Source organism: Hyla sarda, chromosome 1, assembly GCF_029499605.1.
Source record: "Hyla sarda isolate aHylSar1 chromosome 1, aHylSar1.hap1, whole genome shotgun sequence".
Classification (NCBI taxonomy): domain Eukaryota; kingdom Metazoa; phylum Chordata; class Amphibia; order Anura; family Hylidae; genus Hyla; species Hyla sarda.
This window is the reverse complement of record NC_079189.1, coordinates 340,301,362-340,319,758: the sequence shown is the minus strand read 5'-3', so window position 1 is coordinate 340,319,758 and position 18,397 is coordinate 340,301,362. Positions and strand designations below refer to the sequence as shown.

The following is an 18,397-nucleotide window of genomic DNA, read 5'->3' as shown; positions in this document are numbered from 1 at the left end:
TATATGAGTAGTTAGGAGAAGCCATATTAGTCCAGTGATGCAAAATGCAAAATCATCGGTAGTTGCAGTATCTTGTAATACCTTTTTTATTGGACTAACAAGATTTTGTAAAGACAAGCTTTCGGGATTCCTCCCTTTATCGAGTCATAAGCATTTCTGAGCTAATCAACAACCAACAACAACCATAGAGAAAAGGACTATTGCACCCCAGTTGGACACCATTTCACCCAAACAGGTCACTCCCTACAGGACCTCAAAATCAAGATCCTGAAAGGAAACTTCAAGAACACCCAGGAAAGAAAGACATTTGAAGCCAAAATGATAGTTTTTCAAGAACAGAGGACTCAATGTGGATCTAAGCTTCTTATCCCATTATCAAAATTTCCTATAACCTTTGCTAAACTGTCTTCCCTCTCCCTGCTCTAACACCATTACACCCCTGCTCCCCCTCCCCTGTCTAAGTCTTATCTTCAATCTATGGCTCTGTAGTAAAATTGTCCGTCCAGCGTAACCACCATTCTCACCTCTGCTCTCCAGCCCCCCCCCCCTCGTCCTTATCTGTTTCTATCGTCCTATAGCTATACAATTTATGGCCCAACTTAATGTCCATTCTCCACATATGTTGTTTTAACCCCTGCATATTTTGTGAGAGAGAACGTGTGTTTTCTCCTTGTGAGCTCAGAAATGCTTATGACTTGATAAAGGGAGGAATCCCGAAAGCTTGTCTCTACAAAATCTTGTTGGTCCAATAAAAAAGGTATTACAAGATACTGCAACTACCGATGATTTTGCTATATATATGTATATATATATATATATATATATATATATGTGTGTGTGTATATACAATATATCTCAAATTTTTTACAAAGAGACCTTAGAGCAGAAAAGTGTGTGAGAGACTTTTGGTAGACTGTACTTTACCATTCTTTAATCACCAAAAAAATGGCTCTGCCTAGTGGAATTGAGAAAAATACAATCCTCCCCCCTCTCTTTTTTCATACAGACACAAGAGGAAGGTGTAGACGGGCAAGGCCACATTTTGCAGCAAGTCCCTTGTTTTCATCAGATTCTTCATGTTAGCTTCCTCTGCTGGTCAAGTGTGGGAAATATGACAAGTTATTTTTACATTTTTCATATTTTGTGACAAATATATATTTTTTTTAAATATTCCCAAAAATATAAAAAAATTTGAAAAATGTATTAAACCTCTAAAAAAAAATAAAATAACATTTGGTGACACATTCCCTTTAACGATGAGTTCTCTTTTCTTATAGGATTTCCTAGTTTATTATCTGTTGGCTTTATTGTTTATCCATATGCATGTGATGATACTCTGGGGGAGATTCTCAAAAACGACTGTAATTACTGTTCCAGCGATATTATTCACACTTTTTTTTTTCTCCTCACAATTTCAAAGGTCTTTTGTGCTGCTTTGAAAATATGTGAAAATTCATTTTCGCGCCACTATTGTTTTTTCGCAGCAAAATGTTTTTCTTTGTTGCAGCCATATTGAATTTTTTGGTGCCAAAATCTTGTGCCGATTTTTGCACCAAATTTTACATCCCAGAAAATTCTGGCGGAAACATCTCACAAAATATTCCATGGTTACTAGTGCCCAGAAAAGCAATACTGTATAAATAAAACATTTCTGAGCTTAAATGTGAGTGCAGGTGCAGTGACCAATAAAAAATAAAAATAAAAAAAATATATTTTTTTAATAACAATTTTCAGAAACAATTATTATTTTTTTTAAATAATGACTTTAAACACCTTTCCCCCCCAAAAAAAACAAAGAAAAAAAAATGTAAACTATAAAACTACAACCATTTCTGTGATTTCTACACTAGCAAAAAGCTAGTGTGAAATTTTTGATGCAAACTGGACTCTCATCCCTTTGAACATATCATGTAAAGCAGACAATATACGTGGTCATGCCCACTTTTACAAAACTGAACAGTCTAAACCGCGGCACAAAGCTCTTTGAAAATGTGGTCGATATAACTTTATATGGAACCGTGGCATGCCCCCTCTTGGATACACTATTCTGGATCCTTGGTAAATTGTGATATGCTTATGACCCCTGTAGTTGAGTATATTTTAGTGCCTAGACCAGGGGTAGGCAACCTTTTGGTAGTGCTGTGCCCAAATTTTTTTTCCAAGTCGCTTGGTGTGCCAGCAACATAGGTGTGGCTTGTTGTGGGTGTGGCTTGAGGTGGGTGTTTTTTTTTTTTACAAAATTGTCCCTATATATTGTTCTCCCTGCAAGGACCTTACAGTGAGAACAACCATTTTAACTCAGACCTTTGTAATACAGAACACAGAATCAATCCGGACCATAATACAGACCCCGGAATCATCACCCACCATAATACAGACCCCAGAATCAGACCCCTCCATAATACAGACCCCAGAATAACCACCCACCATAATACAGACCCCAGAATCAGACCCCTCCATAATACAGACCCCAGAATCACCACCCACCATAATACAGACCCCAGAATCAGACCCCACCATAATACAGACCCCAGAATCACCACCCACCATAATACAGACCCCAGAATCACCCCCACCACATTACAGACCCCAGAATCACCACCCAACATAATACAGACCCCAGAATCACCACTCACCATAATCCAGACCCCATAATCACCACCCGCCATAATACAGACCCCAGAATCACCAACCACCATAATACAGACCTCAGAATCAGACCTCACCAGAATACAAATCACAGAATCACCATCCACCATAATACAGACCCCAGACTCAGACCCCACTATAATAAAGACCCCAGAATCAGACCCCTCCATAATACAGACCATAGAATCACCATCCACCATAATACAGACCCCATAATCAGACCCCAACATAATACAGCCCACACTATTATACAGACCCCAGAATCAGACCCCACCACAATACAGACCCTCCCCCCTACATAATACAGACCCCAGGATCAGACCCCAGTCGTGTTGTGCAATAATATACATACATTTACATTAACTGACTCACAATTTACATCTTTTACGGTCGGCATTGTCCTCTTTCCTTCTGTTCTCCTTCTGGCTCAGACCACCATGATGACTTCTTCCTGCCAAAACCCATCACTGCAGCATCTGCAAGACAAAACATCTTAGTTTCTGCACCCCAGAGTCCCCAGAGGTGCCGAATTCTATGGAGTTTATTCCATTCCAAACATCGTTATAGAGCAAACTACGTTTCAGCGACCTGTCTTCGCCTTTGTCAAGCATGAGAGGCGACGAAACGTAGCCTGCACTGTAACACTGTTTGAAATGGAATAAACTGCACTGAATTCTGCACTTTATACTTTGATGAGCTACGATTTTCCTTGAATATAAGTAGGTAGGTAGCTATGCAGGTAGGTAAGTAAATATGGAGGTAAGTTCATAGGTAGGTGGCAAGGTAGGTAAATGGGTAGCTATGTATGTATGTAGATAGGTATCTCGGTCGATAGGTAGGTAGTTAGGTAGCAAGTAGGTAGTTAGGTAATTAGGTTGCTATGTACCTAGGTAGCCAGGTGGCTAAGTAGGTGGATATGTAGCCAGGAAATTAATAAGGGAGGTAGCCAGGCGGGTTATTGTGTAGGTAGCCAGGTAGGGAAGTAGCCAGTGCTCCTTCATATCCAAATCATCAGCCCCCTCCCTGTCACCCCCCTCCCCGTCACCTGCACTCTCCTTCCCCCGTCACTTTCACCCCCCATCACTTGCAACCCCATCATCACTTGCACCCCCCTTCCCCCTCATCATCACTCACACCCCTATCATTGTGTAGGTAGCCAGGTTGGGAAGTAGCCAGTTCTCCTTCACATTTAAATCATCATCCCCCTCCGTCACCTGTGCCCTCCTCCCCTGCACCCCCCCTCCTTGTCTCCTGCACCCCCTTTCCCCCGTCACTTGCACTCCCCATCATCACTTGCACCCTCCATCATCACTTGCACCCCCCATCCCATCATCACTTGCACCCCCATCCCATCATCACTTACACCCCCCCCCCATCCCATCCTCACTTGCACCCCCATCCCATCATCACTTGCACCCCCCATCCCATAAAAAAAAAAAAACTTTTACTCACCTATGTTGCAGGCAGGGATCTCCTGGGCAACACAGGCTGGCTGCGTTCTTCTCCCACTTCAGTGCAGGCGCCGATAATTGACATCATCGGCACCTGCGCTGCATGGGGGCAGAGGTCACAGGTCTCCTCTCAGTGAAGCTGCAGGTCCTGCAGCTCACACTGAAGGGAGGCTTTAGTTGTGTGTGCGTGATCCCCATCAGCGGAGCGAGCGCATCTCGAGCCGGAGCCCCTCGTGCCACCCAAAAGCACCCCTGGCCTAGGCCATATTCCCTTAATGACGCAGGACGTAATTGTACGTTCTGGTGTGGTGGTACTTAACGCACCAGGACGTACATTTACATCCTGTACATGCAGGGCCAGCCTTAGGGGTGTGCGAGCAACAGGGGCGCCGGGCAGCCGACACAGCTTGCACCAAGTATATATAATTTGTATTGCCCGACGCCCGGGATTTAGCCCTGCTTCGTGCAAGCAGCGCTAAATGCCGATGTAATGAAGAAAACTGTGCCCTGTAGCGGAATGTGACCCTCCGCACAGGGACACAGTTTTATGCTTTGCAGGCCGCTCCCTCTCATTACATTCCCACTACCCTCCCTCAACTGTGTCCCTATGCAGAGGGTCACATTCCACTTCAGGGCACAGTTTTCTTCATTACACCAGAAGGCTTCACTTACCCCGACCTCCTCCGCGTCTCCGGTTGGCTGGCGGCCCGAGTCTGAAGAGGGACGTTGCACATGTGACGTACCTCCGCAGACTCGCACAGGACGTCAGTGACGTCACTCGTCAGGGCGTCACCGGAGAGAAGCGCAGCGCAGGTCAGGTAAGGTTGTCTGTGTATGTGCGGGTGTCTGTGTGTGTGTGTATGTGTGGTTGTCTGTCTGTGTGTGTACATGTGTGGTTGCCTGTGTGTGTGTGTGAGAGTCGGTGGGGGGAGGGGGGGAATGGGGGAACGACAATGCTACCGAATTTGGGGAACCTGCTACTACCTAATGTGGGGAGCTATACTGCACCTAATGTGGGGAGCTATACTGCACCTAATGTGGGGAACCTGCTTCTTTCTAATGTGGGGCTATACTGCACCTAATGTGGGGAGCTATACTGCCAACCTAATGTGGTGAACTATACTGCACGTAATGTGGGGAGCTATACTGCACCTAATGTGGGGAGCTATACTGCACCTAATGTGGAGAACTATACCGCACCTTATGTGGGGAACTATACTGCACCTAATGTGGGGAACTATACCGCACCTAATGTGGAGAACTATACCGCACCTAATGTGGGGAACTATACTGCACCTAATGTGGGGAGCTATACTGCCAACCTAATGTGGGGGAACTATACTGCACCTAATGTGGGGAACTATACTGCACCTAATGTGGGGAGCTATACTGCCAACCTAATGTGGGGGAACTATACTGTACCTAATGTGGGGGAACTATACTGCACCTAATGTGGGGAACTATACTGCACCTAATGTGGGGAACTATACTGCACCTAATGTGGGGAACTATACTGCACCTAATGTGGGGAACTATACTGCACCTGATGTGGGGAACTATACTGCCAACCTAATGTGGGGAGCTATACTGCACCTAATGTTGGGAACTATACTGCACCTAATTTGTGGAATTATACTGCACCTAATGTGGGGGAACATTATACTGCACCTAATGTGGGGGAGCTATACTGCACCTAATGTGGGGGAACTATACTGCACCTAATGTGGGGAGCTATACTGCACCTAATGTGAGGAACTATACTGCACCTGATGTGGGGAACTATACTGCCAACCTAATGTGGGGGAGCTATACTGCACCTAATGTGGGGAACTATACTGCACCTAATGTGGGGGAACATTATACTGCACCCAATGTGGGGGAGCTATACTGCACCTAATGTGGGGGAGCTATACTGCACCTAATGTGGGGAGCTATACTGCACCTAATGTGTGGGAACTATACTGCACCTAATGTGGGGCAACTATACTGCACCTAATATGGGGAACTATACTGACAACCTAATGTGGGGAAACTATACTGCACCTAATGTGGGGAACTATACTGCACCTAATGTGGGGAGCTATACTGCCAACCTAATGTGGGGGAACTATACTGCACCTAATGTGGGGAACTATACTGCACCTAATGTGGGGAGCTATACTGCCAACCTAATGTGGGGGAACTATACTGTACCTAATGTGGGGGAACTATACTGCACCTAATGTGGGGAACTATACTGCACCTAATGTGGGGAACTATACTGCACCTAATGTGGGGAACTATACTGCACCTAATGTGGGGAACTATACTGCACCTGATGTGGGGAACTATACTGCCAACCTAATGTGGGGAGCTATACTGCACCTAATGTTGGGAACTATACTGCACCTAATTTGTGGAATTATACTGCACCTAATGTGGGGGAACATTATACTGCACCTAATGTGGGGGAGCTATACTGCACCTAATGTGGGGGAACTATACTGCACCTAATGTGGGGAGCTATACTGCACCTAATGTGAGGAACTATACTGCACCTGATGTGGGGAACTATACTGCCAACCTAATGTGGGGGAGCTATACTGCACCTAATGTGGGGAACTATACTGCACCTAATGTGGGGGAACATTATACTGCACCTAATGTGGGGGAGCTATACTGCACCTAATGTGGGGGAGCTATACTGCACCTAATGTGTGGGAACTATACTGCACCTAATGTGGGGCAACTATACTGCACCTAATATGGGGAACTATACTGACAACCTAATGTGGGGAAACTATACTGCACCTAATGTGGGGAACTATACTGCACCTAATGTGGAGAACTATACTGCACCTAAGGTGGGGGAACGTACTGCACCTATTGTGGGGGAACTGTACTGCACCTAATGTGGGGGAACTACAACCTAATGTGGAGAACTATACTGCACCTAAGGTGGGGGAACATACTGCACCTATTGTGGGGGAACTGTACTTTCCCTAATGTGGAGGAACTATACTGCACCTAATGTGGGGGAACTATACTGCACCTAATGTGGGGGGAACTATACTGCACCTAATGTGGGGAACTCTACTGCACCTAATGTGGGGAACTATATGGCACCTAATGTGGGGGAACTATACTGCACCTAATGTGGGGAACTATATGGCACCTAATGTGGGGGAACTATACTGCACCTAATGTGGGGAACTTTACTGCACCTAATGTTCCAGTTCCAGCGCCGGCTAAGACCGGTCGTGAATGCGCCATCTTTTAGACGACAATGCATTTCCAAGGAAATACACAAAAAGAAAAGACATGTTCTATTCTTTCTGCAGATGCCAGAAACATCTGCCGCGGACATTCCACTATGTGCACAGTTCAGCAGAATTCCACTGAAATCAATGGGACTCTGCTACAGTGCAATGTCTGTGCAGAATATTCCAGCGGAATTTTACACGGATTCTGCACCATCTGAACATACCCTAAGGGTATGTTTATATTGTGGAAATGGCAAGGAATTTACTTGCGTAATTATGAGCCAGTATTCACTAATTCTGCCTTGAATGAAAGTTCTGTTCACACTGAGAAATTTCTGCAGATGAAATTCTAATGCTGAATTGTATTCAGCCAGAAGATAGGACATGTTCGATCTTCTGGTGGAAACCACATGTATAACCATTGAAGTCAATGGGACTTTATTTTTCCTTAAAGGGGTATTCCAGGAAAAAACTTTTTTATATATCAACTGGCTCCAGAAAGCTAAACAGATTTGTAAGTTACTTCTATTAAAAAAATCTTAATCCTTTCAGTACCTATGAGCTGCTGAAATTGAGTTGCTCTTTTCTGTCTAAGTGCTCTCTGATGACGTGTGTCTCGGGAACCGCCCAGTTTAGAAGCAAATCCCCATAGCAAACCTATTCAACTCTCTGCAGTTCCCGAAACAAGCAGAGATGTCAGCAGAGAGCACTGTTGCCAGACAGAAAACAACAACTCAACTTCAGCAGCTGATAATTATTGAAAGGATTAAGATTTTTTAATAGAAGTAATTTACAAATCTGGACCTCCAGGAGAATAAATACTATATTCCAATACAATAATAAAAGATTGTGCTTCAATTATGATTAACTAGAATATGTTTTATTATAAAATTCTGATATATATATATATATATATATATATATATATATATATATATATAGATATAGATAACAAGGAAGGCTGCAGCACACCAGGATGAACAGGGAAAGAACAAGGTGTTTATTCCATCACAACAAGTGCGACGTTTCGGTCGCCCAGTGCATGCTTGAAAATGGCCGCATTGGGCGACCGAAACGTCGCATTTGTTGTGATGGAATAAACACCTTGTTCTTTCACCGTTCATCCTGGTGTGCTGCAGCCTTCCTTGTTATCTAGTTATCCGGTGCCTGGGACCCAGCCACACTATTGCGTGCACCGACTGCAACTTCTCCTAAGACGTGCTGCCCTATGTCTGCGGCGGCAGTAGCTTTTCCTGCTCCATGTTGGAGCTGGAGTAAATATAGTCAATTTTTACATCCGTTGCGACATTTTATTGCGCAGCTGCGACTGTCGCAGTTAATAAATACCTGACTAAAGCAAATCCATTTAGAAAAATTTACTATGTAAGCAAGTTTGAATTTTCTTGCTTTTCTTGTTCTTCACGCAAATTGTCGCACAAAAACACACGTTGTCGCAGTTGCGACAATTATAGTAAAGAAAACCATACTAAACCCCTTGATAAATTTCCCCCATTTATAACATTTATAATATAAATGTTATAACATTTAGGTATCAATGTCCCAACAATTGTAATTTTTATTGTACCTATTGTCCCATACATCATATTGCTTACGATATACTTACCTTTATCTGTTCATCAGGATTGTTATGGTTTATGTGACCTTTGTGATACTATGAAGTATGCAGATAGAAATAGTAGGAGAATATTTATCAGCAGACATCTTTTTGCCGGCTCTGGAGATGAAGAATGAAGAAATTTATCATTTACACAGTTTTTTTGGTAGGAAAAAAAAAATGCAAATTTTTGCACAGTGGGTCAAAGAATCGCAAAAAAAAAAAAAGTCACAATGCATTTAGACTCTTTCAAGAAAACAACTTGAAGGTAGTTGTTAGGGATTTATCAAGTGCGACTTTTTGCACAAACACTTCCAAGTAGTTGCAAATATACACCAGGTCAGACAGGGCTTAGCTTTTTGGTGTGTGTAGAAAAGTTGCAAAATGGGATAAAAAGAATAACATTTTTGTGCAATGAGTAAGGCTAAGTTTCCACTTGTTTTTTTTTGTGTCTGAAGAAACGCTAGAAAAAACGCCAGGGCAATTTCTTGTATCTGACGTGTTTTCTGGCATTTTTGCATTTGAGTGGAAATTAAATTTTTGGCTCCTTTGTCATTTTTTTTTTCAAAATTTGTTGGGTACCAAAAAAAAAAAAAAAGGATGCAGTAGTGATGGAAAAAAATGATTTAACAAAAGTTAGATTTTTTTATAATGAAATTTTAATTAATTTTTAAACAGGGATCAATTTATGTGGGCCATGTATGTAATGTAGCCGACAATAATAAAAATGTAGTGTGTGTGTGTTTTTCACTTAAAAAAAAAATATATATATATATTTTTTAGGTAACACTACTACTCCCAGCATGGAACACACTGTTCCATGATGGGAGTAGTAGTTCCTGTACTAACAGACATATTGCGCCGGGTGTCCCTCCTGACACCCGATGCGATCGTCCTTAATATAGCAGAGCTGCGGAGCGGCTCTATACAGCGCTCGCATCTCTGCACTATACTCTGGGCCGGCCAGTCATGTGAATAGAAATTCACATCACTCATTCATATTTTCCGCCCAGAGTGGGGATTGGCCGGATGGTGGCAGCCAATCCGAGCTCTCAGCGGGAAATATGAATGGTGAGTGGCCGGCCGGAGCACAGAGCAGAGAGGCGAGCGCAGGAGAAAGCTGCTCTGCATCTCAGGGATGAAGGATGATTGCAGCGGGGGTCAGGAGTGATACCCGCTGTGATCTGTCCTTAACTGCAGGTACTACTGCTCCCAACATAGAGCACACTCTGCTCCATGCTGGGAGCTGTAGTACCTGCATTATTAGACAGATCGCAAGTGTCACTCCTGACACCTGTTGTGATCCTCCTGTATAATGTATAGATGTGGCCGGCCGCTCTTCTATGGTCCCCTGCACTGACGTATATATACACATATTCATATTTCCCACAGAAAGTTGTGATTGGATGGAAACATCTGGCCAATCACAGCTTTCTGCGGGAAATATGAATAGGTGTAAATATACAGCAGTGCAGGGGACCATAGAAGTGCGGCCGGCCGCATCTATAAATTATACAGGAGGATCGCAAAGAGGCGATCTGTCAAATAGTACAGGTACTACTACTCCCATCATGGAACAGTGTGTAAAAAAAAAAAAAAAGTGAAACACACACACTACATTTTCATTGTTGTCGGCTACATTTTTTGTGCCCTTCCCGCCCACATAAATTGATCCCTGTTTAAAAATGTATTCAAATTTCGTTATAATAAAGATAAATTTCGTTAAAGGGGTACTCCAGGAATTTTTTTATTTGACTATGCTACAGGGGCTGTAAAGTTGGTGTAGTTCATAATATAGTATCTGTACCTGTGTGTGACGGTTTTCTCACAATTCTTATTCTTTTCACTCCAATATTTATTTTTATCAGCATACAAAATTACCGTTGTCTCAGATTTTTCCCAGGTTGCAATGCAGCCGAGACAAATTTACTAGTCAGCTGATGACAGGGAGCCTGTCTGCTTCAATGGGTGGAGGGATCACTTGGTGGTAGAGTGATCAATCTGCAACTAATGCAACAGCTGTAGGCACCCTGATTGAAAACCACAGTTTTTTTGAATGGATGCAGCTCATTTATGTTTCAATGGGTGGGGTGGCTGAAGTGTGGGAGGGAGGAAAATGGAATTGTGGGATTTGTAGTCAAAAAAAGAAAAGTCAAACAGGAAATACCAGTTCACAAACAGCTAGCCACAGTGTTATGGTAATCTCACAACACAGCCATTTAGCCCCAAGACAAGCACAGGTCCTTCCTAAGCATGTCCATTACTGCCTGCCAGGTACGTACTAAAATCAGCTTATGGTGTATAAATACGAACAGAGTCGTATAAATAAATCCACCCGGGGTGCAGGGAGGGAGAACAGCTACCAGCAGGAGCGTATCAGCAGAACAAACGTGCAGTTTCGCGTCAGATGCATCATCCGGTTCCTGGAACCGGATGATGCGTCTCTGATGTGAAACCGCGCGTTCGCTCTGCTGATACGCTCCTGCTTCGGCTGGTAGTTGTTCTCTCTCCCTGCACCCCGGGTGGATTTATTTATACGACTCTGTTCGTATTTATGCTGCTACAAATAAAAGCATGAACTGCCTTTGAACGTCATGGTGAGTGCAGACATATTCTTTTTTCTGTGCTATTTTTTTTGCGGAATTGCCTATTCCTGCTAGTGTCTTGTACCCCATATTGTCCACTGGGACAAGATTTTTTTTAGTGCTTGCTAATAACTTTGCTATACACATTTGGTGTAGTGCCCATCCCCCACTCCTTTCTGTGTGCTTTTACAATATTTTTTATACTGAATATCAATCTAAAAATTTAGTTTTAAAAAGTACCTGTCATTTTCAAAAACTTTGCATGTCTGTGTGTATTTGGAATATACTTTGGTTAAAAAATGTGTACACTGCTCAAAAAAATAAAAGGAACGCTCAAACAACACAATGTAACTCCAAGTCAATCACACTTCTGTGAAATCACACTGTCCACTCAGGAAGCAACACTGATTGACAATCCATTTCACATGCTGTTGTGCAAATGGAACAGACAACAGGTGGAAATTATAGGCAATTAGCAAGACACCCCCAATAAAGGAGTGGTCCTGCAGGTGGTGACCACAGACCACTTCTTAGTTCCTATGCTTCATGGCTGATGTTTTGGTCACTTTTGAATGCTGGCGGTGCTTTCACTCTAGTGGTAGCATGAGACAGAGTCTACAACCCACACAAGTGGCTCAGGTAGTGCAGTCCATTCAGGATGGCACATCAATGCAAGCTGAGGCAAGAAGGTTGGCTGTGCCAGTCAGCGTAGTGTCCAGAGCATGGAGGCGCTACCAGGAGACAAGCCAGTACATCAGAAGACGTGGAGGAGGAGGTAGGAGGGCAACAACCCAGCATCAGGACCTCTACCTCCGCCTTTGTGCAAGGATGAGCAGGAGGAGCACTGCCAGAGCCCTGCAAAATGACCTCGAGCAGGCCACAAATGTGCATGTGTCCACTCAAACGGTCAGAAACAGACTCCATAAGGGTGGTAAGAGGGCCCAACGTCCTCACGTGGGGTTTGTGTTAACAGCCCAACACCCTGCAGGATGTTTGGCATTTGCCAGAGAACACCAAGATTGGCAAATTCGTCACTGGTGCCCTTTGCTCTTCACAGATGAAAGCAGGTTCACACTGAGCACATGTAAAAGACGTGACAGAGTCTGGAGACACTGTGGAGAACATTCTTCTGCATGCAACAACCTCCAGCATGACCGGTTTGGCACTTTTATTTCCACATTTCTTTGCAATGTTAGCTCCCATAGGGGGCTATAACACTGCACACACTGAACTTTTACATTAATCAATGGTTTCTCATAGGAAACCATTGATCAATGATTCTGCCACTTGACTGCTCATGCCTGGATCTCGGACACTGAGCAGTTATTCGGCGATCGGACACCAGGAGGAAGGCAAGGGAACCATCCTCATGTACTACAGCTGTTCAGGACTGCCGCGGTGAAATTGCGGCGGTCCCAAACAGCCCCAAGCAAACCGGCATTAGTTTACTTTCACTTTAGACGCGGCGATCAACTTTGAACGCAGCATCTAAAGGGTTAATAGCGTGCAGCACCACAATCAGTGCCGCGCGCTATTAGCCACAGGTACCAGCTGTTGTTGGAGGCCGGGCCCAAGCCACTATGACGCGTTATAGAACGGGAGTGGACTCAGGGCATGCAGGTTACGCCCTGGGTCCTTAAAGGGGTACTCCCGTGGAAAACTTTTTTTTTAAATCAACTGGTGCCAGAAAGTTAAACAGATTTGTAAATCACTTCTATTAAAAAATCTTAATCCTTCCAGTACTTTTTAGGGGCTGTATGCTAAAGAGAAATCCAAAAAAGAAACGCATTTCCTCTGATGTCATGACCACAGTGCTATCTGCTGACCTCTGCTGTCCATTTTAGGAACTGCCCAGAGCAGCATATGTTTGCTATGGGGATTTTCTCCTACTCTAAACAGTTCCTAAAATGGACAGCAGAGGTCAGCAGAGAGCACTGTGGTCATGACATCAGAGGAAATGCATTTCTTTTTTGGATTTCTCTTTAGTATACAGCCCCTAAAAAGTACTGGAAGGATTAAGATTTTTTAATAGAAGTGATTTACAAATCTGTTTAACTTTCTGGCACCAGTTGATTTAAAAAAAAAAAAAAAAATCTTTCCACGGGAGTACCCCTTTAACCCCTTGGCGACGGAGTCCAATTTGACCTCAAGGACCAGAGCATTTTTTGCAATTCTGACCACTGTCACTTTAAGCATTAATAACTCTGGGATGTTTTTACTTTTCATTCTGACTTTTCATTCTGAGATTGTTTTTTCGTGACATATTCTACTTTATGTTAGTGGTAAATTTTTGTCAATACTTGTATCATTTCTTGGTGAAACATTCCAAAATTTTATGAAAAAATTTAAAATGTAGAATTTTTCTAGCTTTGAAGCTCTCTGCTTGTAAGGAAAATAGACATTCCAAATAAATTATATATTGCTTCCCATTTACAATATGAAGAGCTCTCCCGGCGCTGCCGCCCGCTGCTTGTCCTTGCACATTATGCACCTTGTCATGTGAACCACTTGAATAAAGAGAAATAAGAAAATATTACAAAAAGAGTGGTGAGTGCTTGCCTTGCATTTTCTTTACATACCTATTGTTGGAAGTGATTTGTGCATTAAAGGCGTGGGCACCTCCTTTCTCTGGGACTTCCAGTTAGCTTTGTATGTTGCTTCATACGCCAGCTTGAACTAATCGCTTGCAGTGCCAGACGAACTGTTTCTTTTACACAAAATTATACAATATGTCTATTTTATGTTGGCATCATGAAGTTGACATGTTTTTACTTTTGGAAGACATCAGAGGGCTTCAAAGTTCAGCAGCAATTTTCCAATTTTTCACAAAATTTTCAATATCGGAATTTTTGTGGATGTGAAGGGCCTTCGTATTAGAAAATGACCCCATTATAAAAACTGCACCCCTCAACGTATTCAAAATGACATTAACCCTTTAACGATGCAGGACGTATATTTACGTCCTGCGCTGGCTCCCGCGATATGAAGCATCACATCGCGTCGGTCCCGGCGCTCATCAACGGCCGGGACCTGAGGCTAATACCACACATCGCCGATCGCGGCGATGTGCGGTATTAACCCTTTAGAAGCTTTGACCGCCGCTTCTAAAGCGAAAGTGAAAGTATTCCGGCTAGTCAGTTGGGCTGTTCGGGACCGCCGCGGTGAAATCGCGGCGTCCCGAACAGCTTGCAGGACACCGGGAGGGCCCTTACCTGCCTCCTCGGTGTCCGATCGGCGAATGACTGCTCCCTGCCTGAGATCCAGGCAGGAGCAGTCAAGCGCCGATAACGTTGATCACAGGCGTGTTAATACACGCCAGTGATCAGCATAGGAGATCAGTGTGTGCAGTGTTATAGGTCCCTATGAGACCTATAACACTGCAAAAAAAAAGTAAAAAAAGTGTTAATAAAGGTCATTTAACCCCTTCCCTAATAAAAGTTTGAATCACCCCCCTTTTCCCATAAAAAAAATAAAACAGTGTAAATAAAAATAAACATATGTGGTATCGCGCGTGCGTAAATGTCTGAATTATAACAATATATCATTAATTAAACCGCACGGTCAATGGCGTACGCGCAAAAAAATTCCAAAGTCAAAAAAAAGTTTTTGGGTCACTTTTTATACCATTAACCCTTTAAGGACCCAGCCAATTTTCACTGTAGGACCCGGCCATTTTTTGAACATCTGACCACTGTCACTTTAAACATTAATAACTCTGGAATGCTTTTAGTCATCATTCTGATTCCGAGATAGTTTTTTCGTGACATATTCTACTTTAACATAGTGGTAAAATTTTATGGTAACTTGCATCATTTCTTGGTGAAAAATCCCCAAATTTGATGAAAAATTTGAAAATTTTGCATTTTTCTAACTTTGAAGCTCTCTGCTTGTAAGGAAAATGGATAATCCAAATAAAAAAAAATTTGATTCACATATACAATATGTCTACTTTATGTTTGCATCATAAAATTGACAAGTTTTTACTTTTGGAAGACATCAGAGGGCTTCAAAATTCAGCAGCAATTTTCAAATTTTTCACAAAATTTTCAAACTCACAATTTTTCAGGGACCAGTTCAGGTTTGAAGTGGATTTGAAGGGTCTTCATATTAGAAATACCCCACAAATGACCCCATTATAAAAACTGCACCCCCCAAAGTATTCAAAATGACATTCAGTAAGTGTTTTAACCCTTTAGGTATTTCACAGGAATAGCAGCAAAGTGGAGGAGAAAATTCACAATCTTCATTTTTTACACTTGCATGTTCTTGTAGACCCAATTTTTGAATTTTTACAAGGAGTAAAAGGATAAAATTAATTTATACTAGTATTTGTAGCCCAATTTCTCTCTAGTAAGGACATACCTCATATGCCTATGTAAATTGTTCGGCGGGCGCAGTAGAGGGCTCAGAAGCGAAGGAGCGACAAGGGGATTTTGGAGAGTACGTTTTTCTGAAATAGTTTCTGGGGGGCATGTTGCCTTTAGGAAGCCCCTATGGTGCCAGAACAGCAAAAAAAAAAAACACATGCCATACCATTTTGGAAACTAGACCCCTTGAGGAACGTAACAAGGAATAAAGTGAGCCTTAATACCCCACAGGTGTTTCACGACTTTTGCATATGTAAAAAAAAAAAAAAAAATTTCACTAAAATGTGTGTTTCCCCCCAAATTTCACTTTTTTGCAAGGGTTAAAAGCAGAAAAGACCTCCCAAAATTTGTAACCCCATCTCTTCTGAGTATGGAGGTACCCCATAAGTTGACCTGAAGTGCACTACGGGTGAACTACAATGCTCAGAAGAGAAGGAGTCATATTTGGCTTTTTGAGAGCAAATTTTGCTCGGAGGGCATGTCGCATTTAGGAAGCCCCTATGGTACCAGAACAGCAATAAAACCCCACATGGCATACCATTTTGGAAACTAGACCCCTTGAGGAAAGTAACAAGGAATAAAGTGAGCCTTAATACCCCACAGGGGTTTCAAGACTTTTGCATATGTAAAAAAAAAAAAAAAACTACAAAAAAAAAACTAAAAAAAAAAACTAAAATGTGCGCTTCCCCCCAAATTTCACATTTTTGCAAGGATTAATAGCAGAAAATACCCCCCAAAATTTGTAACCCCATCTCTTCTGAGTATGGAAATACCCCATGTGTGGATGTCAAGTGCTCTGCTGGCGCACTACAATGCTCAGAAGAGAAGGAGCGCCATCGGGCTTTTGGAGACAGAATTTGTTTGGAATGGAAGTCAGGGGCCATGTGCGTTTACAAAGCCCCCCGTGGTTCCAGAACAGTGGACCCCACCCACATGTGACCCTATTTTGGAAACTACACCCCTCACAGAATTTAATAAGGGGTGCAGTGAGCATTTACACCCCTCTGGCCTTTGACAGATCTTTGGAACAGTGGGCTGTGCAAATGAAAAATTAAATTTTTCCACTGTTCCAAAAATCTGTCAGACACCTGTGGGGTGTAAATGCTCACTGCACTCCTTGTTACATTACGTGAGGGGTGTAGTTTCCAAAATGGGGTCACATGTGGGGGGGGGGGTCCACTGTTCTGGCACTATGGGGGCTTTGTAAACACACATGGCCCTCAATTCCAGACAAATTTTCTCTCCAAAATCACAATGGCGCTCCTTCTCTTCTGAGCATTGTAGTTCGCCCGTAGAGCACTTTACATCCGCATATGGGTTATGTTCTTACGCAGAAGAAATGGGGTTACAAATTTTGGGGGGCTTTTTTTTCCTATTTTCCCTTGTGAAAATGAAAAATTTAGGGTAACACCAGCATTTTAGTGAAAAAAAAATGTTTTCTTCATTTTCCCATCCAAATTTAATGAAAATTTGTGGGGTGTTAAGGCTAACTATACCCCTTGTTACATTCCTTGAGAGGTATAGTTTCCAAAATGGGGTCACTTGTAGGTATTTATTTTTTTATGTTATGTCAGAACTGCTGTAATATCAGCCACCCCTGTGCAAATCACCAATTTTGTCCTCAAATGTACATAGTGCACTCTCATTCCTGAGCCTTGTTGTGCGTCCGCAGAGCATTTTACTCCCACATGTGGTATTTCCGTACTCAGGAGAAATTGCATTACAAATTTTGGGGGTCTTTTTTTCCTTTTACCTCTTTAAAAGTATGGGGCAACACCAGCATGTTAATGTAAATTTTTTTCGTTTTTTACACTAACATGCTGGTGTAGACCCCAACTTTTCCTTTTCGTAAGGGGTAAAAGGAGAAAAAGCCCACCAAAATTTGTAGTGCAATTTCTCCCGAGTACGGAAATACCCCATATGTGGCCCTAAACTGTTTCCTTGAAATACGACAGGGCTTCGAAGTGAGAGAGCGCCATGCGCATTTGAGGACTAAATTAGGGATTGCATAGGGGTATTCTACACCAGTGCTTCCCTAACAGGGTGCCTCCAACTGTTGCTAAGCTCCCAGCATGCCTGGACAGTCAGTGGCTCTCCAGAAAAACTGGGAGTTGTTGTTTTGCAACAGCTGGAGGCTCCGTTTTGGAAATACTGCTGTACTATACGTTTTCATTTTTATTGGGGGGGGGGGGGACAGTGTAAGGGGGTATATATGTCGTGTTTTACACTTTATTATTTGTTAGTGTAGTGTAGTGTTTTTAGGGTACATTCGCACTGGTTTACGGTCAGTTTCCCACTACGAGTTTGCGCTGCGGTGGAAAATTTGCCACAGCCCTAACTTGAAGCAGGAAACCCTCTGTAAACCTGCCCGTGTGAATGTACCCTGTACATTCACATGAGGGGCAAACCTCCAGCTGTTTCAAAACTACAACTTCCAGCATGTACTGACAGACCGTGCTTGCTGGGAGTTGTAGTTTTGCAACAGTTG

General features: G+C 42.9%; 1 protein-coding gene across 2 annotated transcripts in view; it reads left to right on the top strand.

The window, feature by feature from the left end:
• Positions 1–18,397, top strand: part of LOC130273504 (cyclin-dependent kinase 4 inhibitor B-like) — a 28,417-nt gene that overhangs the window by 4,135 nt on the left and 5,885 nt on the right. The window lies entirely within an intron of this gene.